This window comes from Rhinoderma darwinii (genome assembly GCF_050947455.1).
Source record: "Rhinoderma darwinii isolate aRhiDar2 chromosome 5 unlocalized genomic scaffold, aRhiDar2.hap1 SUPER_5_unloc_47, whole genome shotgun sequence".
NCBI lineage: Eukaryota > Metazoa > Chordata > Amphibia > Anura > Rhinodermatidae > Rhinoderma > Rhinoderma darwinii.
In genome coordinates this window covers 632,703-659,468 of record NW_027461806.1, presented here as the reverse complement: position 1 = coordinate 659,468, position 26,766 = coordinate 632,703, and the positions used below count along the sequence as shown (strand labels likewise).

At 47.8% G+C, this 26,766-nt stretch overlaps 17 non-coding genes and 1 pseudogene across 17 annotated transcripts; all 18 read left to right on the top strand.

Moving 5' to 3' along the window:
* Positions 1 to 411: 411 nt before the first annotated feature.
* Positions 412 to 602, top strand: LOC142695429 (U2 spliceosomal RNA). Its single transcript, XR_012863546.1, has one exon. It is a non-coding gene; the product is annotated as a U2 spliceosomal RNA (small nuclear RNA).
* A 1,297-nt stretch (positions 603 to 1,899) lies between these two features.
* LOC142695555 (U2 spliceosomal RNA) lies at positions 1,900 to 2,090 on the top strand. Its single transcript, XR_012863660.1, has one exon. It is a non-coding gene; the product is annotated as a U2 spliceosomal RNA (small nuclear RNA).
* Positions 2,091 to 3,390: 1,300 nt separating this feature from the next.
* LOC142695428 (U2 spliceosomal RNA) lies at positions 3,391 to 3,581 on the top strand. The gene has a single exon (XR_012863545.1). It is a non-coding gene; the product is annotated as a U2 spliceosomal RNA (small nuclear RNA).
* Positions 3,582 to 4,865: 1,284 nt separating this feature from the next.
* LOC142695427 (U2 spliceosomal RNA) lies at positions 4,866 to 5,056 on the top strand. The gene has a single exon (XR_012863544.1). It is a non-coding gene; the product is annotated as a U2 spliceosomal RNA (small nuclear RNA).
* Positions 5,057 to 6,348: 1,292 nt separating this feature from the next.
* LOC142695426 (U2 spliceosomal RNA) lies at positions 6,349 to 6,539 on the top strand. Its single transcript, XR_012863543.1, has one exon. It is a non-coding gene; the product is annotated as a U2 spliceosomal RNA (small nuclear RNA).
* A 1,304-nt stretch (positions 6,540 to 7,843) lies between these two features.
* On the top strand, positions 7,844 to 8,034 carry LOC142695425 (U2 spliceosomal RNA). Its single transcript, XR_012863542.1, has one exon. It is a non-coding gene; the product is annotated as a U2 spliceosomal RNA (small nuclear RNA).
* Positions 8,035 to 9,326: 1,292 nt separating this feature from the next.
* Positions 9,327 to 9,521, top strand: LOC142695565 (U2 spliceosomal RNA). The gene has a single exon (XR_012863668.1). It is a non-coding gene; the product is annotated as a U2 spliceosomal RNA (small nuclear RNA).
* A 1,263-nt stretch (positions 9,522 to 10,784) lies between these two features.
* LOC142695422 (U2 spliceosomal RNA) lies at positions 10,785 to 10,975 on the top strand. The gene has a single exon (XR_012863540.1). It is a non-coding gene; the product is annotated as a U2 spliceosomal RNA (small nuclear RNA).
* A 1,296-nt stretch (positions 10,976 to 12,271) lies between these two features.
* Positions 12,272 to 12,462, top strand: LOC142695421 (U2 spliceosomal RNA). Its single transcript, XR_012863539.1, has one exon. It is a non-coding gene; the product is annotated as a U2 spliceosomal RNA (small nuclear RNA).
* Positions 12,463 to 13,742: 1,280 nt separating this feature from the next.
* LOC142695420 (U2 spliceosomal RNA) lies at positions 13,743 to 13,933 on the top strand. Its single transcript, XR_012863538.1, has one exon. It is a non-coding gene; the product is annotated as a U2 spliceosomal RNA (small nuclear RNA).
* A 1,284-nt stretch (positions 13,934 to 15,217) lies between these two features.
* On the top strand, positions 15,218 to 15,408 carry LOC142695419 (U2 spliceosomal RNA). Its single transcript, XR_012863537.1, has one exon. It is a non-coding gene; the product is annotated as a U2 spliceosomal RNA (small nuclear RNA).
* A 1,284-nt stretch (positions 15,409 to 16,692) lies between these two features.
* Positions 16,693 to 16,883, top strand: LOC142695418 (U2 spliceosomal RNA). Its single transcript, XR_012863536.1, has one exon. It is a non-coding gene; the product is annotated as a U2 spliceosomal RNA (small nuclear RNA).
* Positions 16,884 to 18,175: 1,292 nt separating this feature from the next.
* LOC142695417 (U2 spliceosomal RNA) lies at positions 18,176 to 18,366 on the top strand. The gene has a single exon (XR_012863535.1). It is a non-coding gene; the product is annotated as a U2 spliceosomal RNA (small nuclear RNA).
* Positions 18,367 to 19,674: 1,308 nt separating this feature from the next.
* On the top strand, positions 19,675 to 19,865 carry LOC142695416 (U2 spliceosomal RNA). Its single transcript, XR_012863534.1, has one exon. It is a non-coding gene; the product is annotated as a U2 spliceosomal RNA (small nuclear RNA).
* Positions 19,866 to 21,153: 1,288 nt separating this feature from the next.
* Positions 21,154 to 21,322, top strand: LOC142695566 (U2 spliceosomal RNA; annotated as a pseudogene).
* Positions 21,323 to 22,643: 1,321 nt separating this feature from the next.
* LOC142695415 (U2 spliceosomal RNA) lies at positions 22,644 to 22,834 on the top strand. The gene has a single exon (XR_012863533.1). It is a non-coding gene; the product is annotated as a U2 spliceosomal RNA (small nuclear RNA).
* Positions 22,835 to 24,130: 1,296 nt separating this feature from the next.
* On the top strand, positions 24,131 to 24,321 carry LOC142695414 (U2 spliceosomal RNA). Its single transcript, XR_012863532.1, has one exon. It is a non-coding gene; the product is annotated as a U2 spliceosomal RNA (small nuclear RNA).
* Positions 24,322 to 25,605: 1,284 nt separating this feature from the next.
* On the top strand, positions 25,606 to 25,796 carry LOC142695412 (U2 spliceosomal RNA). Its single transcript, XR_012863531.1, has one exon. It is a non-coding gene; the product is annotated as a U2 spliceosomal RNA (small nuclear RNA).
* The last annotated feature ends 970 nt before the right edge of the window (positions 25,797 to 26,766 follow it).

Sequence of the window (26,766 nt, the reverse complement as noted above, 5' to 3'; positions counted from 1 at the left end):
GGGGCCTCAGAGATAAAAGCCTGGGCCCAGGCAGTGTTGGTCAGTGCTGCTCAGCAGGCAGCACTGGACTGGACTGGATTACAGCTGATACAAGGTGTGAAGGAACAAGGGGTGGCTGTGGGCATGCACTTGCTGCCGCTGCCAGTGTTTATCTGCATGGCAGCAGGGCATTTGGGCGTTGCCAGGAAGGCGTTTTTATGTAGATTCCTCCTCTTTCAGCACTGCATTGTGGTGCAAGCAAAAGAAGCAAATCCTGTCTGGCTTCCTCTCCGGCCTTTATTCACCTCCCGTGTAGCTGTGAGTGTGTGAGCCTGCAGGGCCCCATGGAATTGCCTAGAAGTAGGCTGAATCGCTGCAAGGGCTGAACAGCAGTATCGGGCAGGCTCGGGCAACGCGCGGCCCGTTCGGGTTATCGCTTCTCGGCCTTTTGGCTAAGATCAAGTGTAGTATCTGTTCTTATCAGTTTAATATCTGATACGTCCCCTATCTGGGGACCATATATTAAATGGATTTTTAGAACAGGGAGATGGAAATAGAGCTTGCTCTGTCCACTCCACGCATTGACCTGGTATTGCAGTATTTCCAGGACCGGTGCACCCTTTCCTTATGTGTTGACTAAAAGCAGATTCCAAAAGTGTTTTTTGTCTTTGCTATTGTTTCTGTCTTTCTGAAGGGATCTCCCCTTTTAATCCCATTATTTCAACACCTGTTGGACAATGCATGAGTGATAATGAGCTCATTGATTAAATGCAATTAATGAATAGATTGCCACCTCTTGTTGTGTGTCGTCTGTGTTTCTGTGTTTCCGGCATTTCACATTGGAACACCTCATTCACCTTCCTTGTCTTCTCTCCGCCCTCCCTTTTAGGTAAGTTAAAGAGCTGCACCTGAGCCAGCCACTGATTGATTGATTGATTGATTGATTGATTGATTGATTGATTGATTGATTGATTGATTGATGCAGCACAACAGTCAAATAGTGGAGTGGAGTAGGGGAACAGCAAACAGCCAATAAAGCAGCCCGCCCGCTCGCCTGCCCGCCACAATGGACCTACCTGTGTACACTAGATGGATGTGATGGAATGTACTGTCGTCCCTACATTTCAAGAAGAAGTAAGAATTGCAGTTGCAACAAAGCCTTGCTTGCCTACAAAGAGAGCAGCAATTTGGATTTGTTACTATGTTACCTAGAAGAATAACAAACTGTGCAAGGATGGAGGTTGTAGGAGCAAGGAGAAGTTGTCTGTAAAGTTGGTGGATGCCTATTTTCCATTTTGCAGTCCCTTGTCTCCCTCTTGTGGCCTCCTGGAGGCAACTAGCTGTGCAAAAAAAAAGACAGCCTGGCGGCCGGCTGTTGCAGTGTTGCCCTCTCAGGCAACACTGAGTGACTGACTGAGCCTCACCGTCTTATATAAAGTTCAGACGGAACTTTGCACGTGTCATAGTGGAGCCCTCAGGATTCCAGAGCCAGCTTTCTGACATCATAATGGGGCCTCAGAGATAAAAGCCTGGGCCCAGGCAGTGTTGGTCAGTGCTGCTCAGCAGGCAGCACTGGACTGGACTGGATTACAGCTGATACAAGGTGTGAAGGAACAAGGGGTGGCTGTGGGCATGCACTTGTTGCCGCTGCCAGTGTTTATCTGCATGGCAGCAGGGCATTTGGGCGTTGCCAGGAAGGCGTTTTTATGTAGATTCCTCCTCTTTCAGCACTGCATTGTGGTGCAAGCAAAAGAAGCAAATCCTGTCTGGCTTCCTCTCCGGCCTTTATTCACCTCCCGTGTAGCTGTGAGTGTGTGAGCCTGCAGGGCCCCATGGAATTGCCTAGAAGTAGGCTGAATCGCTGCAAGGGCTGAACAGCAGTATCGGGCAGGCTCGGGCAACGCGCGGCCCGTTCGGGTTATCGCTTCTCGGCCTTTTGGCTAAGATCAAGTGTAGTATCTGTTCTTATCAGTTTAATATCTGATACGTCCCCTATCTGGGGACCATATATTAAATGGATTTTTAGAACAGGGAGATGGAAATAGAGCTTACTCTGTCCACTCCACGCATTGACCTGGTATTGCAGTATTTCCAGGACCGGTGCACCCTTTCCTTATGTGTTGACTAAAAGCAGATTCCAAAAGTGTTTTTTGTCTTTGCTATTGTTTCTGTCTTTCTGAAGGGATCTCCCCTTTTAATCCCATTATTTCAACACCTGTTGGACAATGCATGAGTGATAATGAGCTCATTGATTAAATGCAATTAATGAATAGATTGCCACCTCTTGTTGTGTGTCGTCTGTGTTTCTGTGTTTCCGGCATTTCACATTGGAACACCTCATTCACCTTCCTTGTCTTCTCTCCGCCCTCCCTTTTAGGTAAGTTAAAGAGCTGCACCTGAGCCAGCCACTGATTGATTGATTGATTGATTGATTGATTGATTGATTGATTGATTGATTGATTGATTGATTGATGCAGCACAACAGTCAAATAGTGGAGTGGAGTAGGGGAACAGCAAACAGCCAATAAAGCAGCCCGCCCGCTCGCCTGCCCGCCACAATGGACCTACCTGTGTACACTAGATGGATGTGATGGAATGTACTGTCGTCCCTACATTTCAAGAAGAAGTAAGAATTGCAGTTGCAACAAAGCCTTGCTTGCCTACAAAGAGAGCAGCAATTTGGATTTGTTACTATGTTACCTAGAAGAATAACAAACTGTGCAAGGATGGAGGTTGTAGGAGCAAGGAGAAGTTGTCTGTAAAGTTGGTAGATGCCTATTTTCCATTTTGCAGTCCCTTGTCTCCCTCTTGTGGCCTCCTGGAGGCAACAAGCTGTACAAAAAAAAGACAGCCTGGCGGCCGGCTGTTGCAGTGTTGCCCTCTCAGGCAACACTGAGTGACTGACTGAGCCTCACCGTCTTATATAAAGTTCAGACGGAACTTTGCACGTCTCATAGTGGAGCCCTCAGGATTCCAGAGCCAGCTTTCTGACATCATAATGGGGCCTCAGAGATAAAAGCCTGGGCCCAGGCAGTATTGGTCAGTGCTGCTCAGCAGGCAGCACTGGACTGGACTGGATTACAGCTGATACAAGGTGTGAAGGAACAAGGGGTGGCTGTGGGCATGCACTTGCTGCCGCTGCCAGTGTTTATCTGCATGGCAGCAGGGCATTGGGGCGTTGCCAGGAAGGCGTTTTTATGTAGATTCCTCCTCTTTCAGCACTGCATTGTGGTGCAAGCAAAAGAAGCAAATCCTGTCTGGCTTCCTCTCCGGCCTTTATTCACCTCCCGTGTAGCTGTGAGTGTGTGAGCCTGCAGGGCCCCATGGAATTGCCTAGAAGTAGGCTGAATCGCTGCAAGGGCTGAACAGCAGTATCGGGCAGGCTCGGGCAACGCGCGGCCCGTTCGGGTTATCGCTTCTCGGCCTTTTGGCTAAGATCAAGTGTAGTATCTGTTCTTATCAGTTTAATATCTGATACGTCCCCTATCTGGGGACCATATATTAAATGGATTTTTAGAACAGGGAGATGGAAATAGAGCTTGCTCTGTCCACTCCACGCATTGACCTGGTATTGCAGTATTTCCAGGACCGGTGCACCCTTTCCTTATGTGTTGACTAAAAGCAGATTCCAAAAGTGTTTTTTGTCTTTGCTATTGTTTCTGTCTTTCTGAAGGGATCTCCCCTTTTAATCCCATTATTTCAACACCTGTTGGACAATGCATGAGTGATAATGAGCTCATTGATTAAATGCAATTAATGAATAGATTGCCACCTCTTGTTGTGTGTCGTCTGTGTTTCTGTGTTTCCGGCATTTCACATTGGAACACCTCATTCACCTTCCTTGTCTTCTCTCCGCCCTCCCTTTTAGGTAAGTAAAAGAGCTGCACCTGAGCCAGCCACTGATTGATTGATTGATTGATTGATTGATTGATTGATTGATTGATTGATGCAGCACAACAGTCAAATAGTGGAGTGGAGTAGGGGAACAGCAAACAGCCAATAAAGCAGCCCGCCCGCTCGCCTGCCCGCCACAATGGACCTACCTGTGTACACTAGATGGATGTGATGGAATGTACTGTCGTCCCTACATTTCAAGAAGAAGTAAGAATTGCAGTTGCAACAAAGCCTTGCTTGCCTACAAAGAGAGCAGCAATTTGGATTTGTTACTATGTTACCTAGAAGAATAACAAACTGTGCAAGGATGGAGGTTGTAGGAGCAAGGAGAAGTTGTCTGTAAAGTTGGTGGATGCCTATTTTCCATTTTGCAGTCCCTTGTCTCCCTCTTGTGGCCTCCTGGAGGCAACTAGCTGTGCAAAAAAAAGACAGCCTGGCGGCCGGCTGTTGCAGTGTTGCCCTCTCAGGCAACACTGAGTGACTGACTGAGCCTCACCGTCTTATATAAAGTTCAGACGGAACTTTGCACGTGTCATAGTGGAGCCCTCAGGATTCCAGAGCCAGCTTTCTGACATCATAATGGGGCCTCAGAGATAAAAGCCTGGGCCCAGGCAGTGTTGGTCAGTGCTGCTCAGCAGGCAGCACTGGACTGGACTGGATTACAGCTGATACAAGGTGTGAAGGAACAAGGGGTGGCTGTGGGCATGCACTTGCTGCCGCTGCCAGTGTTTATCTGCATGGCAGCAGGGCATTTGGGCGTTGCCAGGAAGGCGTTTTTATGTAGATTCCTCCTCTTTCAGCACTGCATTGTGGTGCAAGCAAAAGAAGCAAATCCTGTCTGGCTTCCTCTCCGGCCTTTATTCACCTCCCGTGTAGCTGTGAGTGTGTGAGCCTGCAGGGCCCCATGGAATTGCCTAGAAGTAGGCTGAATCGCTGCAAGGGCTGAACAGCAGTATCGGGCAGGCTCGGGCAACGCGCGGCCCGTTCGGGTTATCGCTTCTCGGCCTTTTGGCTAAGATCAAGTGTAGTATCTGTTCTTATCAGTTTAATATCTGATACGTCCCCTATCTGGGGACCATATATTAAATGGATTTTTAGAACAGGGAGATGGAAATAGAGCTTGCTCTGTCCACTCCACGCATTGACCTGGTATTGCAGTATTTCCAGGACCGGTGCACCCTTTCCTTATGTGTTGACTAAAAGCAGATTCCAAAAGTGTTTTTTGTCTTTGCTATTGTTTCTGTCTTTCTGAAGGGATCTCCCCTTTTAATCCCATTATTTCAACACCTGTTGGACAATGCATGAGTGATAATGAGCTCATTGATTAAATGCAATTAATGAATAGATTGCCACCTCTTGTTGTGTGTCGTCTGTGTTTCTGTGTTTCCGGCATTTCACATTGGAACACCTCATTCACCTTCCTTGTCTTCTCTCCGCCCTCCCTTTTAGGTAAGTTAAAGAGCTGCACCTGAGCCAGCCACTGATTGATTGATTGATTGATTGATTGATTGATTGATTGATTGATTGATTGATTGATGCAGCACAACAGTCAAATAGTGGAGTGGAGTAGGGGAACAGCAAACAGCCAATAAAGCAGCCCGCCCGCTCGCCTGCCCGCCACAATGGACCTACCTGTGTACACTAGATGGATGTGATGGAATGTACTGTCGTCCCTACATTTCAAGAAGAAGTAAGAATTGCAGTTGCAACAAAGCCTTGCTTGCCTACAAAGAGAGCAGCAATTTGGATTTGTTACTATGTTACCTAGAAGAATAACAAACTGTGCAAGGATGGAGGTTGTAGGAGCAAGGAGAAGTTGTCTGTAAAGTTGGTGGATGCCTATTTTCCATTTTGCAGTCCCTTGTCTCCCTCTTGTGGCCTCCTGGAGGCAACTAGCTGTGCAAAAAAAAGACAGCCTGGCGGCCGGCTGTTGCAGTGTTGCCCTCTCAGGCAACACTGAGTGACTGACTGAGCCTCACCGTCTTATATAAAGTTCAGACGGAACTTTGCACGTGTCATAGTGGAGCCCTCAGGATTCCAGAGCCAGCTTTCTGACATCATAATGGGGCCTCAGAGATAAAAGCCTGGGCCCAGGCAGTGTTGGTCAGTGCTGCTCAGCAGGCAGCACTGGACTGGACTGGATTACAGCTGATACAAGGTGTGAAGGAACAAGGGGTGGCTGTGGGCATGCACTTGCTGCCGCTGCCAGTGTTTATCTGCATGGCAGCAGGGCATTTGGGCGTTGCCAGGAAGGCGTTTTTATGTAGATTCCTCCTCTTTCAGCACTGCATTGTGGTGCAAGCAAAAGAAGCAAATCCTGTCTGGCTTCCTCTCCGGCCTTTATTCACCTCCCGTGTAGCTGTGAGTGTGTGAGCCTGCAGGGCCCCATGGAATTGCCTAGAAGTAGGCTGAATCGCTGCAAGGGCTGAACAGCAGTATCGGGCAGGCTCGGGCAACGCGCGGCCCGTTCGGGTTATCGCTTCTCGGCCTTTTGGCTAAGATCAAGTGTAGTATCTGTTCTTATCAGTTTAATATCTGATACGTCCCCTATCTGGGGACCATATATTAAATGGATTTTTAGAACAGGGAGATGGAAATAGAGCTTGCTCTGTCCACTCCACGCATTGACCTGGTATTGCAGTATTTCCAGGACCGGTGCACCCTTTCCTTATGTGTTGACTAAAAGCAGATTCCAAAAGTGTTTTTTGTCTTTGCTATTGTTTCTGTCTTTCTGAAGGGATCTCCCCTTTTAATCCCATTATTTCAACACCTGTTGGACAATGCATGAGTGATAATGAGCTCATTGATTAAATGCAATTAATGAATAGATTGCCACCTCTTGTTGTGTGTCGTCTGTGTTTCTGTGTTTCCGGCATTTCACATTGGAACACCTCATTCACCTTCCTTGTCTTCTCTCCGCCCTCCCTTTTAGGTAAGTTAAAGAGCTGCACCTGAGCCAGCCACTGATTGATTGATTGATTGATTGATTGATTGATTGATTGATTGATTGATTGATTGATTGATTGATTGATGCAGCACAACAGTCAAATAGTGGAGTGGAGTAGGGGAACAGCAAACAGCCAATAAAGCAGCCCGCCCGCTCGCCTGCCCGCCACAATGGACCTACCTGTGTACACTAGATGGATGTGATGGAATGTACTGTCGTCCCTACATTTCAAGAAGAAGTAAGAATTGCAGTTGCAACAAAGCCTTGCTTGCCTACAAAGAGAGCAGCAATTTGGATTTGTTACTATGTTACCTAGAAGAATAACAAACTGTGCAAGGATGGAGGTTGTAGGAGCAAGGAGAAGTTGTCTGTAAAGTTGGTGGATGCCTATTTTCCATTTTGCAGTCCCTTGTCTCCCTCTTGTGGCCTCCTGGAGGCAACTAGCTGTGCAAAAAAAAGACAGCCTGGCGGCCGGCTGTTGCAGTGTTGCCCTCTCAGGCAACACTGAGTGACTGACTGAGCCTCACCGTCTTATATAAAGTTCAGACGGAACTTTGCACGTGTCATAGTGGAGCCCTCAGGATTCCAGAGCCAGCTTTCTGACATCATAATGGGGCCTCAGAGATAAAAGCCTGGGCCCAGGCAGTGTTGGTCAGTGCTGCTCAGCAGGCAGCACTGGACTGGACTGGATTACAGCTGATACAAGGTGTGAAGGAACAAGGGGTGGCTGTGGGCATGCACTTGCTGCCGCTGCCAGTGTTTATCTGCATGGCAGCAGGGCATTTGGGCGTTGCCAGGAAGGCGTTTTTATGTAGATTCCTCCTCTTTCAGCACTGCATTGTGGTGCAAGCAAAAGAAGCAAATCCTGTCTGGCTTCCTCTCCGGCCTTTATTCACCTCCCGTGTAGCTGTGAGTGTGTGAGCCTGCAGGGCCCCATGGAATTGCCTAGAAGTAGGCTGAATCGCTGCAAGGGCTGAACAGCAGTATCGGGCAGGCTCGGGCAACGCGCGGCCCGTTCGGGTTATCGCTTCTCGGCCTTTTGGCTAAGATCAAGTGTAGTATCTGTTCTTATCAGTTTAATATCTGATACGTCCCCTATCTGGGGACCATATATTAAATGGATTTTTAGAACAGGGAGATGGAAATAGAGCTTGCTCTGTCCACTCCACGCATTGACCTGGTATTGCAGTATTTCCAGGACCGGTGCACCCTTTCCTTATGTGTTGACTAAAAGCAGATTCCAAAAGTGTTTTTTGTCTTTGCTATTGTTTCTGTCTTTCTGAAGGGATCTCCCCTTTTAATCCCATTATTTCAACACCTGTTGGACAATGCATGAGTGATAATGAGCTCATTGATTAAATGCAATTAATGAATAGATTGCCACCTCTTGTTGTGTGTCGTCTGTGTTTCTGTGTTTCCGGCATTTCACATTGGAACACCTCATTCACCTTCCTTGTCTTCTCTCCGCCCTCCCTTTTAGGTAAGTTAAAGAGCTGCACCTGAGCCAGCCACTGATTGATTGATTGATTGATTGATTGATTGATTGATTGATTGATTGATTGATTGATGCAGCACAACAGTCAAATAGTGGAGTGGAGTAGGGGAACAGCAAACAGCCAATAAAGCAGCCCGCCCGCTCGCCTGCCCGCCACAATGGACCTACCTGTGTACACTAGATGGATGTGATGGAATGTACTGTCGTCCCTACATTTCAAGAAGAAGTAAGAATTGCAGTTGCAACAAAGCCTTGCTTGCCTACAAAGAGAGCAGCAATTTGGATTTGTTACTATGTTACCTAGAAGAATAACAAACTGTGCAAGGATGGAGGTTGTAGGAGCAAGGAGAAGTTGTCTGTAAAGTTGGTGGATGCCTATTTTCCATTTTGCAGTCCCTTGTCTCCCTCTTGTGGCCTCCTGGAGGCAACTAGCTGTGCAAAAAAAAGACAGCCTGGCGGCCGGCTGTTGCAGTGTTGCCCTCTCAGGCAACACTGAGTGACTGACTGAGCCTCACCGTCTTATATAAAGTTCAGACGGAACTTTGCACGTGTCATAGTGGAGCCCTCAGGATTCCAGAGCCAGCTTTCTGACATCATAATGGGGCCTCAGAGATAAAAGCCTGGGCCCAGGCAGTGTTGGTCAGTGCTGCTCAGCAGGCAGCACTGGACTGGACTGGATTACAGCTGATACAAGGTGTGAAGGAACAAGGGGTGGCTGTGGGCATGCACTTGCTGCCGCTGCCAGTGTTTATCTGCATGGCAGCAGGGCATTTGGGCGTTGCCAGGAAGGCGTTTTTATGTAGATTCCTCCTCTTTCAGCACTGCATTGTGGTGCAAGCAAAAGAAGCAAATCCTGTCTGGCTTCCTCTCCGGCCTTTATTCACCTCCCGTGTAGCTGTGAGTGTGTGAGCCTGCAGGGCCCCATGGAATTGCCTAGAAGTAGGCTGAATCGCTGCAAGGGCTGAACAGCAGTATCGGGCAGGCTCGGGCAACGCGCGGCCCGTTCGGGTTATCGCTTCTCGGCCTTTTGGCTAAGATCAAGTGTAGTATCTGTTCTTATCAGTTAGTTTAATATCTGATACGTCCCCTATCTGGGGACCATATATTAAATGGATTTTTAGAACAGGGAGATGGAAATAGAGCTTGCTCTGTCCACTCCACGCATTGACCTGGTATTGCAGTATTTCCAGGACCGGTGCACCCTTTCCTTATGTGTTGACTAAAAGCAGATTCCAAAAGTGTTTTTTGTCTTTGCTATTGTTTCTGTCTTTCTGAAGGGATCTCCCCTTTTAATCCCATTATTTCAACACCTGTTGGACAATGCATGAGTGATAATGAGCTCATTGATTAAATGCAATTAATGAATAGATTGCCACCTCTTGTTGTGTGTCGTCTGTGTTTCTGTGTTTCCGGCATTTCACATTGGAACACCTCATTCACCTTCCTTGTCTTCTCTCCGCCCTCCCTTTTAGGTAAGTAAAAGAGCTGCACCTGAGCCAGCCACTGATTGATTGATTGATTGATTGATTGATTGATTGATTGATTGATGCAGCACAACAGTCAAATAGTGGAGTGGAGTAGGGGAACAGCAAACAGCCAATAAAGCAGCCCGCCCGCTCGCCTGCCCGCCACAATGGACCTACCTGTGTACACTAGATGGATGTGATGGAATGTACTGTCGTCCCTACATTTCAAGAAGAAGTAAGAATTGCAGTTGCAACAAAGCCTTGCTTGCCTACAAAGAGAGCAGCAATTTGGATTTGTTACTATGTTACCTAGAAGAATAACAAACTGTGCAAGGATGGAGGTTGTAGGAGCAAGGAGAAGTTGTCTGTAAAGTTGGTGGATGCCTATTTTCCATTTTGCAGTCCCTTGTCTCCCTCTTGTGGCCTCCTGGAGGCAACTAGCTGTGCAAAAAAAAGACAGCCTGGCGGCCGGCTGTTGCAGTGTTGCCCTCTCAGGCAACACTGAGTGACTGACTGAGCCTCACCGTCTTATATAAAGTTCAGACGGAACTTTGCACGTGTCATAGTGGAGCCCTCAGGATTCCAGAGCCAGCTTTCTGACATCATAATGGGGCCTCAGAGATAAAAGCCTGGGCCCAGGCAGTGTTGGTCAGTGCTGCTCAGCAGGCAGCACTGGACTGGACTGGATTACAGCTGATACAAGGTGTGAAGGAACAAGGGGTGGCTGTGGGCATGCACTTGCTGCCGCTGCCAGTGTGGGCATTTGGGCGTTGCCAGGAAGGCGTTTTTATGTAGATTCCTCCTCTTTCAGCACTGCATTGTGGTGCAAGCAAAAGAAGCAAATCCTGTCTGGCTTCCTCTCCGGCCTTTATTCACCTCCCGTGTAGCTGTGAGTGTGTGAGCCTGCAGGGCCCCATGGAATTGCCTAGAAGTAGGCTGAATCGCTGCAAGGGCTGAACAGCAGTATCGGGCAGGCTCGGGCAACGCGCGGCCCGTTCGGGTTATCGCTTCTCGGCCTTTTGGCTAAGATCAAGTGTAGTATCTGTTCTTATCAGTTTAATATCTGATACGTCCCCTATCTGGGGACCATATATTAAATGGATTTTTAGAACAGGGAGATGGAAATAGAGCTTGCTCTGTCCACTCCACGCATTGACCTGGTATTGCAGTATTTCCAGGACCGGTGCACCCTTTCCTTATGTGTTGACTAAAAGCAGATTCCAAAAGTGTTTTTTGTCTTTGCTATTGTTTCTGTCTTTCTGAAGGGATCTCCCCTTTTAATCCCATTATTTCAACACCTGTTGGACAATGCATGAGTGATAATGAGCTCATTGATTAAATGCAATTAATGAATAGATTGCCACCTCTTGTTGTGTGTCGTCTGTGTTTCTGTGTTTCCGGCATTTCACATTGGAACACCTCATTCACCTTCCTTGTCTTCTCTCCGCCCTCCCTTTTAGGTAAGTTAAAGAGCTGCACCTGAGCCAGCCACTGATTGATTGATTGATTGATTGATTGATTGATTGATTGATTGATTGATTGATTGATTGATGCAGCACAACAGTCAAATAGTGGAGTGGAGTAGGGGAACAGCAAACAGCCAATAAAGCAGCCCGCCCGCTCGCCTGCCCGCCACAATGGACCTACCTGTGTACACTAGATGGATGTGATGGAATGTACTGTCGTCCCTACATTTCAAGAAGAAGTAAGAATTGCAGTTGCAACAAAGCCTTGCTTGCCTACAAAGAGAGCAGCAATTTGGATTTGTTACTATGTTACCTAGAAGAATAACAAACTGTGCAAGGATGGAGGTTGTAGGAGCAAGGAGAAGTTGTCTGTAAAGTTGGTGGATGCCTATTTTCCATTTTGCAGTCCCTTGTCTCCCTCTTGTGGCCTCCTGGAGGCAACTAGCTGTGCAAAAAAAAGACAGCCTGGCGGCCGGCTGTTGCAGTGTTGCCCTCTCAGGCAACACTGAGTGACTGACTGAGCCTCACCGTCTTATATAAAGTTCAGACGGAACTTTGCACGTGTCATAGTGGAGCCCTCAGGATTCCAGAGCCAGCTTTCTGACATCATAATGGGGCCTCAGAGATAAAAGCCTGGGCCCAGGCAGTGTTGGTCAGTGCTGCTCAGCAGGCAGCACTGGACTGGACTGGATTACAGCTGATACAAGGTGTGAAGGAACAAGGGGTGGCTGTGGGCATGCACTTGCTGCCGCTGCCAGTGTTTATCTGCATGGCAGCAGGGCATTTGGGCGTTGCCAGGAAGGCGTTTTTATGTAGATTCCTCCTCTTTCAGCACTGCATTGTGGTGCAAGCAAAAGAAGCAAATCCTGTCTGGCTTCCTCTCCGGCCTTTATTCACCTCCCGTGTAGCTGTGAGTGTGTGAGCCTGCAGGGCCCCATGGAATTGCCTAGAAGTAGGCTGAATCGCTGCAAGGGCTGAACAGCAGTATCGGGCAGGCTCGGGCAACGCGCGGCCCGTTCGGGTTATCGCTTCTCGGCCTTTTGGCTAAGATCAAGTGTAGTATCTGTTCTTATCAGTTTAATATCTGATACGTCCCCTATCTGGGGACCATATATTAAATGGATTTTTAGAACAGGGAGATGGAAATAGAGCTTGCTCTGTCCACTCCACGCATTGACCTGGTATTGCAGTATTTCCAGGACCGGTGCACCCTTTCCTTATGTGTTGACTAAAAGCAGATTCCAAAAGTGTTTTTTGTCTTTGCTATTGTTTCTGTCTTTCTGAAGGGATCTCCCCTTTTAATCCCATTATTTCAACACCTGTTGGACAATGCATGAGTGATAATGAGCTCATTGATTAAATGCAATTAATGAATAGATTGCCACCTCTTGTTGTGTGTCGTCTGTGTTTCTGTGTTTCCGGCATTTCACATTGGAACACCTCATTCACCTTCCTTGTCTTCTCTCCGCCCTCCCTTTTAGGTAAGTTAAAGAGCTGCACCTGAGCCAGCCACTGATTGATTGATTGATTGATTGATTGATTGATTGATTGATTGATGCAGCACAACAGTCAAATAGTGGAGTGGAGTAGGGGAACAGCAAACAGCCAATAAAGCAGCCCGCCCGCTCGCCTGCCCGCCACAATGGACCTACCTGTGTACACTAGATGGATGTGATGGAATGTACTGTCGTCCCTACATTTCAAGAAGAAGTAAGAATTGCAGTTGCAACAAAGCCTTGCTTGCCTACAAAGAGAGCAGCAATTTGGATTTGTTACTATGTTACCTAGAAGAATAACAAACTGTGCAAGGATGGAGGTTGTAGGAGCAAGGAGAAGTTGTCTGTAAAGTTGGTGGATGCCTATTTTCCATTTTGCAGTCCCTTGTCTCCCTCTTGTGGCCTCCTGGAGGCAACTAGCTGTGCAAAAAAAAGACAGCCTGGCGGCCGGCTGTTGCAGTGTTGCCCTCTCAGGCAACACTGAGTGACTGACTGAGCCTCACCGTCTTATATAAAGTTCAGACGGAACTTTGCACGTGTCATAGTGGAGCCCTCAGGATTCCAGAGCCAGCTTTCTGACATCATAATGGGGCCTCAGAGATAAAAGCCTGGGCCCAGGCAGTGTTGGTCAGTGCTGCTCAGCAGGCAGCACTGGACTGGACTGGATTACAGCTGATACAAGGTGTGAAGGAACAAGGGGTGGCTGTGGGCATGCACTTGCTGCCGCTGCCAGTGTTTATCTGCATGGCAGCAGGGCATTTGGGCGTTGCCAGGAAGGCGTTTTTATGTAGATTCCTCCTCTTTCAGCACTGCATTGTGGTGCAAGCAAAAGAAGCAAATCCTGTCTGGCTTCCTCTCCGGCCTTTATTCACCTCCCGTGTAGCTGTGAGTGTGTGAGCCTGCAGGGCCCCATGGAATTGCCTAGAAGTAGGCTGAATCGCTGCAAGGGCTGAACAGCAGTATCGGGCAGGCTCGGGCAACGCGCGGCCCGTTCGGGTTATCGCTTCTCGGCCTTTTGGCTAAGATCAAGTGTAGTATCTGTTCTTATCAGTTTAATATCTGATACGTCCCCTATCTGGGGACCATATATTAAATGGATTTTTAGAACAGGGAGATGGAAATAGAGCTTGCTCTGTCCACTCCACGCATTGACCTGGTATTGCAGTATTTCCAGGACCGGTGCACCCTTTCCTTATGTGTTGACTAAAAGCAGATTCCAAAAGTGTTTTTTGTCTTTGCTATTGTTTCTGTCTTTCTGAAGGGATCTCCCCTTTTAATCCCATTATTTCAACACCTGTTGGACAATGCATGAGTGATAATGAGCTCATTGATTAAATGCAATTAATGAATAGATTGCCACCTCTTGTTGTGTGTCGTCTGTGTTTCTGTGTTTCCGGCATTTCACATTGGAACACCTCATTCACCTTCCTTGTCTTCTCTCCGCCCTCCCTTTTAGGTAAGTTAAAGAGCTGCACCTGAGCCAGCCACTGATTGATTGATTGATTGATTGATTGATTGATTGATTGATTGATTGATGCAGCACAACAGTCAAATAGTGGAGTGGAGTAGGGGAACAGCAAACAGCCAATAAAGCAGCCCGCCCGCTCGCCTGCCCGCCACAATGGACCTACCTGTGTACACTAGATGGATGTGATGGAATGTACTGTCGTCCCTACATTTCAAGAAGAAGTAAGAATTGCAGTTGCAACAAAGCCTTGCTTGCCTACAAAGAGAGCAGCAATTTGGATTTGTTACTATGTTACCTAGAAGAATAACAAACTGTGCAAGGATGGAGGTTGTAGGAGCAAGGAGAAGTTGTCTGTAAAGTTGGTGGATGCCTATTTTCCATTTTGCAGTCCCTTGTCTCCCTCTTGTGGCCTCCTGGAGGCAACTAGCTGTGCAAAAAAAAGACAGCCTGGCGGCCGGCTGTTGCAGTGTTGCCCTCTCAGGCAACACTGAGTGACTGACTGAGCCTCACCGTCTTATATAAAGTTCAGACGGAACTTTGCACGTGTCATAGTGGAGCCCTCAGGATTCCAGAGCCAGCTTTCTGACATCATAATGGGGCCTCAGAGATAAAAGCCTGGGCCCAGGCAGTGTTGGTCAGTGCTGCTCAGCAGGCAGCACTGGACTGGACTGGATTACAGCTGATACAAGGTGTGAAGGAACAAGGGGTGGCTGTGGGCATGCACTTGCTGCCGCTGCCAGTGTTTATCTGCATGGCAGCAGGGCATTTGGGCGTTGCCAGGAAGGCGTTTTTATGTAGATTCCTCCTCTTTCAGCACTGCATTGTGGTGCAAGCAAAAGAAGCAAATCCTGTCTGGCTTCCTCTCCGGCCTTTATTCACCTCCCGTGTAGCTGTGAGTGTGTGAGCCTGCAGGGCCCCATGGAATTGCCTAGAAGTAGGCTGAATCGCTGCAAGGGCTGAACAGCAGTATCGGGCAGGCTCGGGCAACGCGCGGCCCGTTCGGGTTATCGCTTCTCGGCCTTTTGGCTAAGATCAAGTGTAGTATCTGTTCTTATCAGTTTAATATCTGATACGTCCCCTATCTGGGGACCATATATTAAATGGATTTTTAGAACAGGGAGATGGAAATAGAGCTTGCTCTGTCCACTCCACGCATTGACCTGGTATTGCAGTATTTCCAGGACCGGTGCACCCTTTCCTTATGTGTTGACTAAAAGCAGATTCCAAAAGTGTTTTTTGTCTTTGCTATTGTTTCTGTCTTTCTGAAGGGATCTCCCCTTTTAATCCCATTATTTCAACACCTGTTGGACAATGCATGAGTGATAATGAGCTCATTGATTAAATGCAATTAATGAATAGATTGCCACCTCTTGTTGTGTGTCGTCTGTGTTTCTGTGTTTCCGGCATTTCACATTGGAACACCTCATTCACCTTCCTTGTCTTCTCTCCGCCCTCCCTTTTAGGTAAGTTAAAGAGCTGCACCTGAGCCAGCCACTGATTGATTGATTGATTGATTGATTGATTGATTGATTGATTGATTGATGCAGCACAACAGTCAAATAGTGGAGTGGAGTAGGGGAACAGCAAACAGCCAATAAAGCAGCCCGCCCGCTCGCCTGCCCGCCACAATGGACCTACCTGTGTACACTAGATGGATGTGATGGAATGTACTGTCGTCCCTACATTTCAAGAAGAAGTAAGAATTGCAGTTGCAACAAAGCCTTGCTTGCCTACAAAGAGAGCAGCAATTTGGATTTGTTACTATGTTACCTAGAAGAATAACAAACTGTGCAAGGATGGAGGTTGTAGGAGCAAGGAGAAGTTGTCTGTAAAGTTGGTGGATGCCTATTTTCCATTTTGCAGTCCCTTGTCTCCCTCTTGTGGCCTCCTGGAGGCAACTAGCTGTGCAAAAAAAAGACAGCCTGGCGGCCGGCTGTTGCAGTGTTGCCCTCTCAGGCAACACTGAGTGACTGACTGAGCCTCACCGTCTTATATAAAGTTCAGACGGAACTTTGCACGTGTCATAGTGGAGCCCTCAGGATTCCAGAGCCAGCTTTCTGACATCATAATGGGGCCTCAGAGATAAAAGCCTGGGCCCAGGCAGTGTTGGTCAGTGCTGCTCAGCAGGCAGCACTGGACTGGACTGGATTACAGCTGATACAAGGTGTGAAGGAACAAGGGGTGGCTGTGGGCATGCACTTGCTGCCGCTGCCAGTGTTTATCTGCATGGCAGCAGGGCATTTGGGCGTTGCCAGGAAGGCGTTTTTATGTAGATTCCTCCTCTTTCAGCACTGCATTGTGGTGCAAGCAAAAGAAGCAAATCCTGTCTGGCTTCCTCTCCGGCCTTTATTCACCTCCCGTGTAGCTGTGAGTGTGTGAGCCTGCAGGGCCCCATGGAATTGCCTAGAAGTAGGCTGAATCGCTGCAAGGGCTGAACAGCAGTATCGGGCAGGCTCGGGCAACGCGCGGCCCGTTCGGGTTATCGCTTCTCGGCCTTTTGGCTAAGATCAAGTGTAGTATCTGTTCTTATCAGTTTAATATCTGATACGTCCCCTATCTGGGGACCATATATTAAATGGATTTTTAGAACAGGGAGATGGAAATAGAGCTTGCTCTGTCCACTCCACGCATTGACCTGGTATTGCAGTATTTCCAGGACCGGTGCACCCTTTCCTTATGTGTTGACTAAAAGCAGATTCCAAAAGTGTTTTTTGTCTTTGCTATTGTTTCTGTCTTTCTGAAGGGATCTCCCCTTTTAATCCCATTATTTCAACACCTGTTGGACAATGCATGAGTGATAATGAGCTCATTGATTAAATGCAATTAATGAATAGATTGCCACCTCTTGTTGTGTGTCGTCTGTGTTTCTGTGTTTCCGGCATTTCACATTGGAACACCTCATTCACCTTCCTTGTCTTCTCTCCGCCCTCCCTTTTAGGTAAGTTAAAGAGCTGCACCTGAGCCAGCCACTGATTGATTGATTGATTGATTGATTGATTGATTGATTGATTGATTGATTGATTGATGCAGCACAACAGTCAAATAGTGGAGTGGAGTAGGGGAACAGCAAACAGCCAATAAAGCAGCCCGCCCGCTCGCCTGCCCGCCACAATGGACCTACCTGTGTACACTAGATGGATGTGATGGAATGTACTGTCGTCCCTACATTTCAAGAAGAAGTAAGAATTGCAGTTGCAACAAAGCCTTGCTTGCCTACAAAGAGAGCAGCAATTTGGATTTGTTACTATGTTACCTAGAAGAATAACAAACTGTGCAAGGATGGAGGTTGTAGGAGCAAGGAGAAGTTGTCTGTAAAGTTGGTGGATGCCTATTTTCCATTTTGCAGTCCCTTGTCTCCCTCTTGTGGCCTCCTGGAGGCAACTAGCTGTGCAAAAAAAAGACAGCCTGGCGGCCGGCTGTTGCAGTGTTGCCCTCTCAGGCAACACTGAGTGACTGACTGAGCCTCACCGTCTTATATAAAGTTCAGACGGAACTTTGCACGTGTCATAGTGGAGCCCTCAGGATTCCAGAGCCAGCTTTCTGACATCATAATGGGGCCTCAGAGATAAAAGCCTGGGCCCAGGCAGTGTTGGTCAGTGCTGCTCAGCAGGCAGCACTGGACTGGACTGGATTACAGCTGATACAAGGTGTGAAGGAACAAGGGGTGGCTGTGGGCATGCACTTGCTGCCGCTGCCAGTGTTTATCTGCATGGCAGCAGGGCATTTGGGCGTTGCCAGGAAGGCGTTTTTATGTAGATTCCTCCTCTTTCAGCACTGCATTGTGGTGCAAGCAAAAGAAGCAAATCCTGTCTGGCTTCCTCTCCGGCCTTTATTCACCTCCCGTGTAGCTGTGAGTGTGTGAGCCTGCAGGGCCCCATGGAATTGCCTAGAAGTAGGCTGAATCGCTGCAAGGGCTGAACAGCAGTATCGGGCAGGCTCGGGCAACGCGCGGCCCGTTCGGGTTATCGCTTCTCGGCCTTTTGGCTAAGATCAAGTGTAGTATCTGTTCTTATCAGTTTAATATCTGATACGTCCCCTATCTGGGGACCATATATTAAATGGATTTTTAGAACAGGGAGATGGAAATAGAGCTTGCTCTGTCCACTCCACGCATTGACCTGGTATTGCAGTATTTCCAGGACCGGTGCACCCTTTCCTTATGTGTTGACTAAAAGCAGATTCCAAAAGTGTTTTTTGTCTTTGCTATTGTTTCTGTCTTTCTGAAGGGATCTCCCCTTTTAATCCCATTATTTCAACACCTGTTGGACAATGCATGAGTGATAATGAGCTCATTGATTAAATGCAATTAATGAATAGATTGCCACCTCTTGTTGTGTGTCGTCTGTGTTTCTGTGTTTCCGGCATTTCACATTGGAACACCTCATTCACCTTCCTTGTCTTCTCTCCGCCCTCCCTTTTAGGTAAGTTAAAGAGCTGCACCTGAGCCAGCCACTGATTGATTGATTGATTGATTGATTGATTGATTGATTGATTGATTGATTGATTGATTGATTGATTGATTGATGCAGCACAACAGTCAAATAGTGGAGTGGAGTAGGGGAACAGCAAACAGCCAATAAAGCAGCCCGCCCGCTCGCCTGCCCGCCACAATGGACCTACCTGTGTACACTAGATGGATGTGATGGAATGTACTGTCGTCCCTACATTTCAAGAAGAAGTAAGAATTGCAGTTGCAACAAAGCCTTGCTTGCCTACAAAGAGAGCAGCAATTTGGATTTGTTACTATGTTACCTAGAAGAATAACAAACTGTGCAAGGATGGAGGTTGTAGGAGCAAGGAGAAGTTGTCTGTAAAGTTGGTGGATGCCTATTTTCCATTTTGCAGTCCCTTGTCTCCCTCTTGTGGCCTCCTGGAGGCAACTAGCTGTGCAAAAAAAAGACAGCCTGGCGGCCGGCTGTTGCAGTGTTGCCCTCTCAGGCAACACTGAGTGACTGACTGAGCCTCACCGTCTTATATAAAGTTCAGACGGAACTTTGCACGTGTCATAGTGGAGCCCTCAGGATTCCAGAGCCAGCTTTCTGACATCATAATGGGGCCTCAGAGATAAAAGCCTGGGCCCAGGCAGTGTTGGTCAGTGCTGCTCAGCAGGCAGCACTGGACTGGACTGGATTACAGCTGATACAAGGTGTGAAGGAACAAGGGGTGGCTGTGGGCATGCACTTGCTGCCGCTGCCAGTGTTTATCTGCATGGCAGCAGGGCATTTGGGCGTTGCCAGGAAGGCATTTTTATGTAGATTCCTCCTCTTTCAGCACTGCATTGTGGTGCAAGCAAAAGAAGCAAATCCTGTCTGGCTTCCTCTCCGGCCTTTATTCACCTCCCGTGTAGCTGTGAGTGTGTGAGCCTGCAGGGCCCCATGGAATTGCCTAGAAGTAGGCTGAATCGCTGCAAGGGCTGAACAGCAGTATCGGGCAGGCTCGGGCAACGCGCGGCCCGTTCGGGTTATCGCTTCTCGGCCTTTTGGCTAAGATCAAGTGTAGTATCTGTTCTTATCAGTTTAATATCTGATACGTCCCCTATCTGGGGACCATATATTAAATGGATTTTTAGAACAGGGAGATGGAAATAGAGCTTGCTCTGTCCACTCCACGCATTGACCTGGTATTGCAGTATTTCCAGGACCGGTGCACCCTTTCCTTATGTGTTGACTAAAAGCAGATTCCAAAAGTGTTTTTTGTCTTTGCTATTGTTTCTGTCTTTCTGAAGGGATCTCCCCTTTTAATCCCATTATTTCAACACCTGTTGGACAATGCATGAGTGATAATGAGCTCATTGATTAAATGCAATTAATGAATAGATTGCCACCTCTTGTTGTGTGTCGTCTGTGTTTCTGTGTTTCCGGCATTTCACATTGGAACACCTCATTCACCTTCCTTGTCTTCTCTCCGCCCTCCCTTTTAGGTAAGTTAAAGAGCTGCACCTGAGCCAGCCACTGATTGATTGATTGATTGATTGATTGATTGATTGATTGATTGATTGATTGATGCAGCACAACAGTCAAATAGTGGAGTGGAGTAGGGGAACAGCAAACAGCCAATAAAGCAGCCCGCCCGCTCGCCTGCCCGCCACAATGGACCTACCTGTGTACACTAGATGGATGTGATGGAATGTACTGTCGTCCCTACATTTCAAGAAGAAGTAAGAATTGCAGTTGCAACAAAGCCTTGCTTGCCTACAAAGAGAGCAGCAATTTGGATTTGTTACTATGTTACCTAGAAGAATAACAAACTGTGCAAGGATGGAGGTTGTAGGAGCAAGGAGAAGTTGTCTGTAAAGTTGGTGGATGCCTATTTTCCATTTTGCAGTCCCTTGTCTCCCTCTTGTGGCCTCCTGGAGGCAACTAGCTGTGCAAAAAAAAGACAGCCTGGCGGCCGGCTGTTGCAGTGTTGCCCTCTCAGGCAACACTGAGTGACTGACTGAGCCTCACCGTCTTATATAAAGTTCAGACGGAACTTTGCACGTGTCATAGTGGAGCCCTCAGGATTCCAGAGCCAGCTTTCTGACATCATAATGGGGCCTCAGAGATAAAAGCCTGGGCCCAGGCAGTGTTGGTCAGTGCTGCTCAGCAGGCAGCACTGGACTGGACTGGATTACAGCTGATACAAGGTGTGAAGGAACAAGGGGTGGCTGTGGGCATGCACTTGCTGCCGCTGCCAGTGTTTATCTGCATGGCAGCAGGGCATTTGGGCGTTGCCAGGAAGGCGTTTTTATGTAGATTCCTCCTCTTTCAGCACTGCATTGTGGTGCAAGCAAAAGAAGCAAATCCTGTCTGGCTTCCTCTCCGGCCTTTATTCACCTCCCGTGTAGCTGTGAGTGTGTGAGCCTGCAGGGCCCCATGGAATTGCCTAGAAGTAGGCTGAATCGCTGCAAGGGCTGAACAGCAGTATCGGGCAGGCTCGGGCAACGCGCGGCCCGTTCGGGTTATCGCTTCTCGGCCTTTTGGCTAAGATCAAGTGTAGTATCTGTTCTTATCAGTTTAATATCTGATACGTCCCCTATCTGGGGACCATATATTAAATGGATTTTTAGAACAGGGAGATGGAAATAGAGCTTGCTCTGTCCACTCCACGCATTGAGACCGGTGCACCCTTTCCTTATGTGTTGACTAAAAGCAGATTCCAAAAGTGTTTTTTGTCTTTGCTATTGTTTCTGTCTTTCTGAAGGGATCTCCCCTTTTAATCCCATTATTTCAACACCTGTTGGACAATGCATGAGTGATAATGAGCTCATTGATTAAATGCAATTAATGAATAGATTGCCACCTCTTGTTGTGTGTCGTCTGTGTTTCTGTGTTTCCGGCATTTCACATTGGAACACCTCATTCACCTTCCTTGTCTTCTCTCCGCCCTCCCTTTTAGGTAAGTTAAAGAGCTGCACCTGAGCCAGCCACTGATTGATTGATTGATTGATTGATTGATTGATTGATTGATTGATTGATTGATTGATTGATTGATTGATTGATTGATTGATTGATGCAGCACAACAGTCAAATAGTGGAGTGGAGTAGGGGAACAGCAAACAGCCAATAAAGCAGCCCGCCCGCTCGCCTGCCCGCCACAATGGACCTACCTGTGTACACTAGATGGATGTGATGGAATGTACTGTCGTCCCTACATTTCAAGAAGAAGTAAGAATTGCAGTTGCAACAAAGCCTTGCTTGCCTACAAAGAGAGCAGCAATTTGGATTTGTTACTATGTTACCTAGAAGAATAACAAACTGTGCAAGGATGGAGGTTGTAGGAGCAAGGAGAAGTTGTCTGTAAAGTTGGTGGATGCCTATTTTCCATTTTGCAGTCCCTTGTCTCCCTCTTGTGGCCTCCTGGAGGCAACTAGCTGTGCAAAAAAAAAGACAGCCTGGCGGCCGGCTGTTGCAGTGTTGCCCTCTCAGGCAACACTGAGTGACTGACTGAGCCTCACCGTCTTATATAAAGTTCAGACGGAACTTTGCACGTGTCATAGTGGAGCCCTCAGGATTCCAGAGCCAGCTTTCTGACATCATAATGGGGCCTCAGAGATAAAAGCCTGGGCCCAGGCAGTGTTGGTCAGTGCTGCTCAGCAGGCAGCACTGGACTGGACTGGATTACAGCTGATACAAGGTGTGAAGGAACAAGGGGTGGCTGTGGGCATGCACTTGCTGCCGCTGCCAGTGTTTATCTGCATGGCAGCAGGGCATTTGGGCGTTGCCAGGAAGGCGTTTTTATGTAGATTCCTCCTCTTCCAGCACTGCATTGTGGTGCAAGCAAAAGAAGCAAATCCTGTCTGGCTTCCTCTCCGGCCTTTATTCACCTCCCGTGTAGCTGTGAGTGTGTGAGCCTGCAGGGCCCCATGGAATTGCCTAGAAGTAGGCTGAATCGCTGCAAGGGCTGAACAGCAGTATCGGGCAGGCTCGGGCAACGCGCGGCCCGTTCGGGTTATCGCTTCTCGGCCTTTTGGCTAAGATCAAGTGTAGTATCTGTTCTTATCAGTTTAATATCTGATACGTCCCCTATCTGGGGACCATATATTAAATGGATTTTTAGAACAGGGAGATGGAAATAGAGCTTGCTCTGTCCACTCCACGCATTGACCTGGTATTGCAGTATTTCCAGGACCGGTGCACCCTTTCCTTATGTGTTGACTAAAAGCAGATTCCAAAAGTGTTTTTTGTCTTTGCTATTGTTTCTGTCTTTCTGAAGGGATCTCCCCTTTTAATCCCATTATTTCAACACCTGTTGGACAATGCATGAGTGATAATGAGCTCATTGATTAAATGCAATTAATGAATAGATTGCCACCTCTTGTTGTGTGTCGTCTGTGTTTCTGTGTTTCCGGCATTTCACATTGGAACACCTCATTCACCTTCCTTGTCTTCTCTCCGCCCTCCCTTTTAGGTAAGTTAAAGAGCTGCACCTGAGCCAGCCACTGATTGATTGATTGATTGATTGATTGATTGATTGATTGATTGATTGATTGATTGATTGATGCAGCACAACAGTCAAATAGTGGAGTGGAGTAGGGGAACAGCAAACAGCCAATAAAGCAGCCCGCCCGCTCGCCTGCCCGCCACAATGGACCTACCTGTGTACACTAGATGGATGTGATGGAATGTACTGTCGTCCCTACATTTCAAGAAGAAGTAAGAATTGCAGTTGCAACAAAGCCTTGCTTGCCTACAAAGAGAGCAGCAATTTGGATTTGTTACTATGTTACCTAGAAGAATAACAAACTGTGCAAGGATGGAGGTTGTAGGAGCAAGGAGAAGTTGTCTGTAAAGTTGGTGGATGCCTATTTTCCATTTTGCAGTCCCTTGTCTCCCTCTTGTGGCCTCCTGGAGGCAACTAGCTGTGCAAAAAAAAGACAGCCTGGCGGCCGGCTGTTGCAGTGTTGCCCTCTCAGGCAACACTGAGTGACTGACTGAGCCTCACCGTCTTATATAAAGTTCAGACGGAACTTTGCACGTGTCATAGTGGAGCCCTCAGGATTCCAGAGCCAGCTTTCTGACATCATAATGGGGCCTCAGAGATAAAAGCCTGGGCCCAGGCAGTGTTGGTCAGTGCTGCTCAGCAGGCAGCACTGGACTGGACTGGATTACAGCTGATACAAGGTGTGAAGGAACAAGGGGTGGCTGTGGGCATGCACTTGCTGCCGCTGCCAGTGTTTATCTGCATGGCAGCAGGGCATTTGGGCGTTGCCAGGAAGGCGTTTTTATGTAGATTCCTCCTCTTTCAGCACTGCATTGTGGTGCAAGCAAAAGAAGCAAATCCTGTCTGGCTTCCTCTCCGGCCTTTATTCACCTCCCGTGTAGCTGTGAGTGTGTGAGCCTGCAGGGCCCCATGGAATTGCCTAGAAGTAGGCTGAATCGCTGCAAGGGCTGAACAGCAGTATCGGGCAGGCTCGGGCAACGCGCGGCCCGTTCGGGTTATCGCTTCTCGGCCTTTTGGCTAAGATCAAGTGTAGTATCTGTTCTTATCAGTTTAATATCTGATACGTCCCCTATCTGGGGACCATATATTAAATGGATTTTTAGAACAGGGAGATGGAAATAGAGCTTGCTCTGTCCACTCCACGCATTGACCTGGTATTGCAGTATTTCCAGGACCGGTGCACCCTTTCCTTATGTGTTGACTAAAAGCAGATTCCAAAAGTGTTTTTTGTCTTTGCTATTGTTTCTGTCTTTCTGAAGGGATCTCCCCTTTTAATCCCATTATTTCAACACCTGTTGGACAATGCATGAGTGATAATGAGCTCATTGATTAAATGCAATTAATGAATAGATTGCCACCTCTTGTTGTGTGTCGTCTGTGTTTCTGTGTTTCCGGCATTTCACATTGGAACACCTCATTCACCTTCCTTGTCTTCTCTCCGCCCTCCCTTTTAGGTAAGTTAAAGAGCTGCACCTGAGCCAGCCACTGATTGATTGATTGATTGATTGATTGATTGATTGATTGATTGATTGATGCAGCACAACAGTCAAATAGTGGAGTGGAGTAGGGGAACAGCAAACAGCCAATAAAGCAGCCCGCCCGCTCGCCTGCCCGCCACAATGGACCTACCTGTGTACACTAGATGGATGTGATGGAATGTACTGTCGTCCCTACATTTCAAGAAGAAGTAAGAATTGCAGTTGCAACAAAGCCTTGCTTGCCTACAAAGAGAGCAGCAATTTGGATTTGTTACTATGTTACCTAGAAGAATAACAAACTGTGCAAGGATGGAGGTTGTAGGAGCAAGGAGAAGTTGTCTGTAAAGTTGGTGGATGCCTATTTTCCATTTTGCAGTCCCTTGTCTCCCTCTTGTGGCCTCCTGGAGGCAACTAGCTGTGCAAAAAAAAGACAGCCTGGCGGCCGGCTGTTGCAGTGTTGCCCTCTCAGGCAACACTGAGTGACTGACTGAGCCTCACCGTCTTATATAAAGTTCAGACGGAACTTTGCACGTGTCATAGTGGAGCCCTCAGGATTCCAGAGCCAGCTTTCTGACATCATAATGGGGCCTCAGAGATAAAAGCCTGGGCCCAGGCAGTGTTGGTCAGTGCTGCTCAGCAGGCAGCACTGGACTGGACTGGATTACAGCTGATACAAGGTGTGAAGGAACAAGGGGTGGCTGTGGGCATGCACTTGCTGCCGCTGCCAGTGTTTATCTGCATGGCAGCAGGGCATTTGGGCGTTGCCAGGAAGGCGTTTTTATGTAGATTCCTCCTCTTTCAGCACTGCATTGTGGTGCAAGCAAAAGAAGCAAATCCTGTCTGGCTTCCTCTCCGGCCTTTATTCACCTCCCGTGTAGCTGTGAGTGTGTGAGCCTGCAGGGCCCCATGGAATTGCCTAGAAGTAGGCTGAATCGCTGCAAGGGCTGAACAGCAGTATCGGGCAGGCTCGGGCAACGCGCGGCCCGTTCGGGTTATCGCTTCTCGGCCTTTTGGCTAAGATCAAGTGTAGTATCTGTTCTTATCAGTTTAATATCTGATACGTCCCCTATCTGGGGACCATATATTAAATGGATTTTTAGAACAGGGAGATGGAAATAGAGCTTGCTCTGTCCACTCCACGCATTGACCTGGTATTGCAGTATTTCCAGGACCGGTGCACCCTTTCCTTATGTGTTGACTAAAAGCAGATTCCAAAAGTGTTTTTTGTCTTTGCTATTGTTTCTGTCTTTCTGAAGGGATCTCCCCTTTTAATCCCATTATTTCAACACCTGTTGGACAATGCATGAGTGATAATGAGCTCATTGATTAAATGCAATTAATGAATAGATTGCCACCTCTTGTTGTGTGTCGTCTGTGTTTCTGTGTTTCCGGCATTTCACATTGGAACACCTCATTCACCTTCCTTGTCTTCTCTCCGCCCTCCCTTTTAGGTAAGTTAAAGAGCTGCACCTGAGCCAGCCACTGATTGATTGATTGATTGATTGATTGATTGATTGATTGATTGATGCAGCACAACAGTCAAATAGTGGAGTGGAGTAGGGGAACAGCAAACAGCCAATAAAGCAGCCCGCCCGCTCGCCTGCCCGCCACAATGGACCTACCTGTGTACACTAGATGGATGTGATGGAATGTACTGTCGTCCCTACATTTCAAGAAGAAGTAAGAATTGCAGTTGCAACAAAGCCTTGCTTGCCTACAAAGAGAGCAGCAATTTGGATTTGTTACTATGTTACCTAGAAGAATAACAAACTGTGCAAGGATGGAGGTTGTAGGAGCAAGGAGAAGTTGTCTGTAAAGTTGGTGGATGCCTATTTTCCATTTTGCAGTCCCTTGTCTCCCTCTTGTGGCCTCCTGGAGGCAACTAGCTGTGCAAAAAAAAGACAGCCTGGCGGCCGGCTGTTGCAGTGTTGCCCTCTCAGGCAACACTGAGTGACTGACTGAGCCTCACCGTCTTATATAAAGTTCAGACGGAACTTTGCACGTGTCATAGTGGAGCCCTCAGGATTCCAGAGCCAGCTTTCTGACATCATAATGGGGCCTCAGAGATAAAAGCCTGGGCCCAGGCAGTGTTGGTCAGTGCTGCTCAGCAGGCAGCACTGGACTGGACTGGATTACAGCTGATACAAGGTGTGAA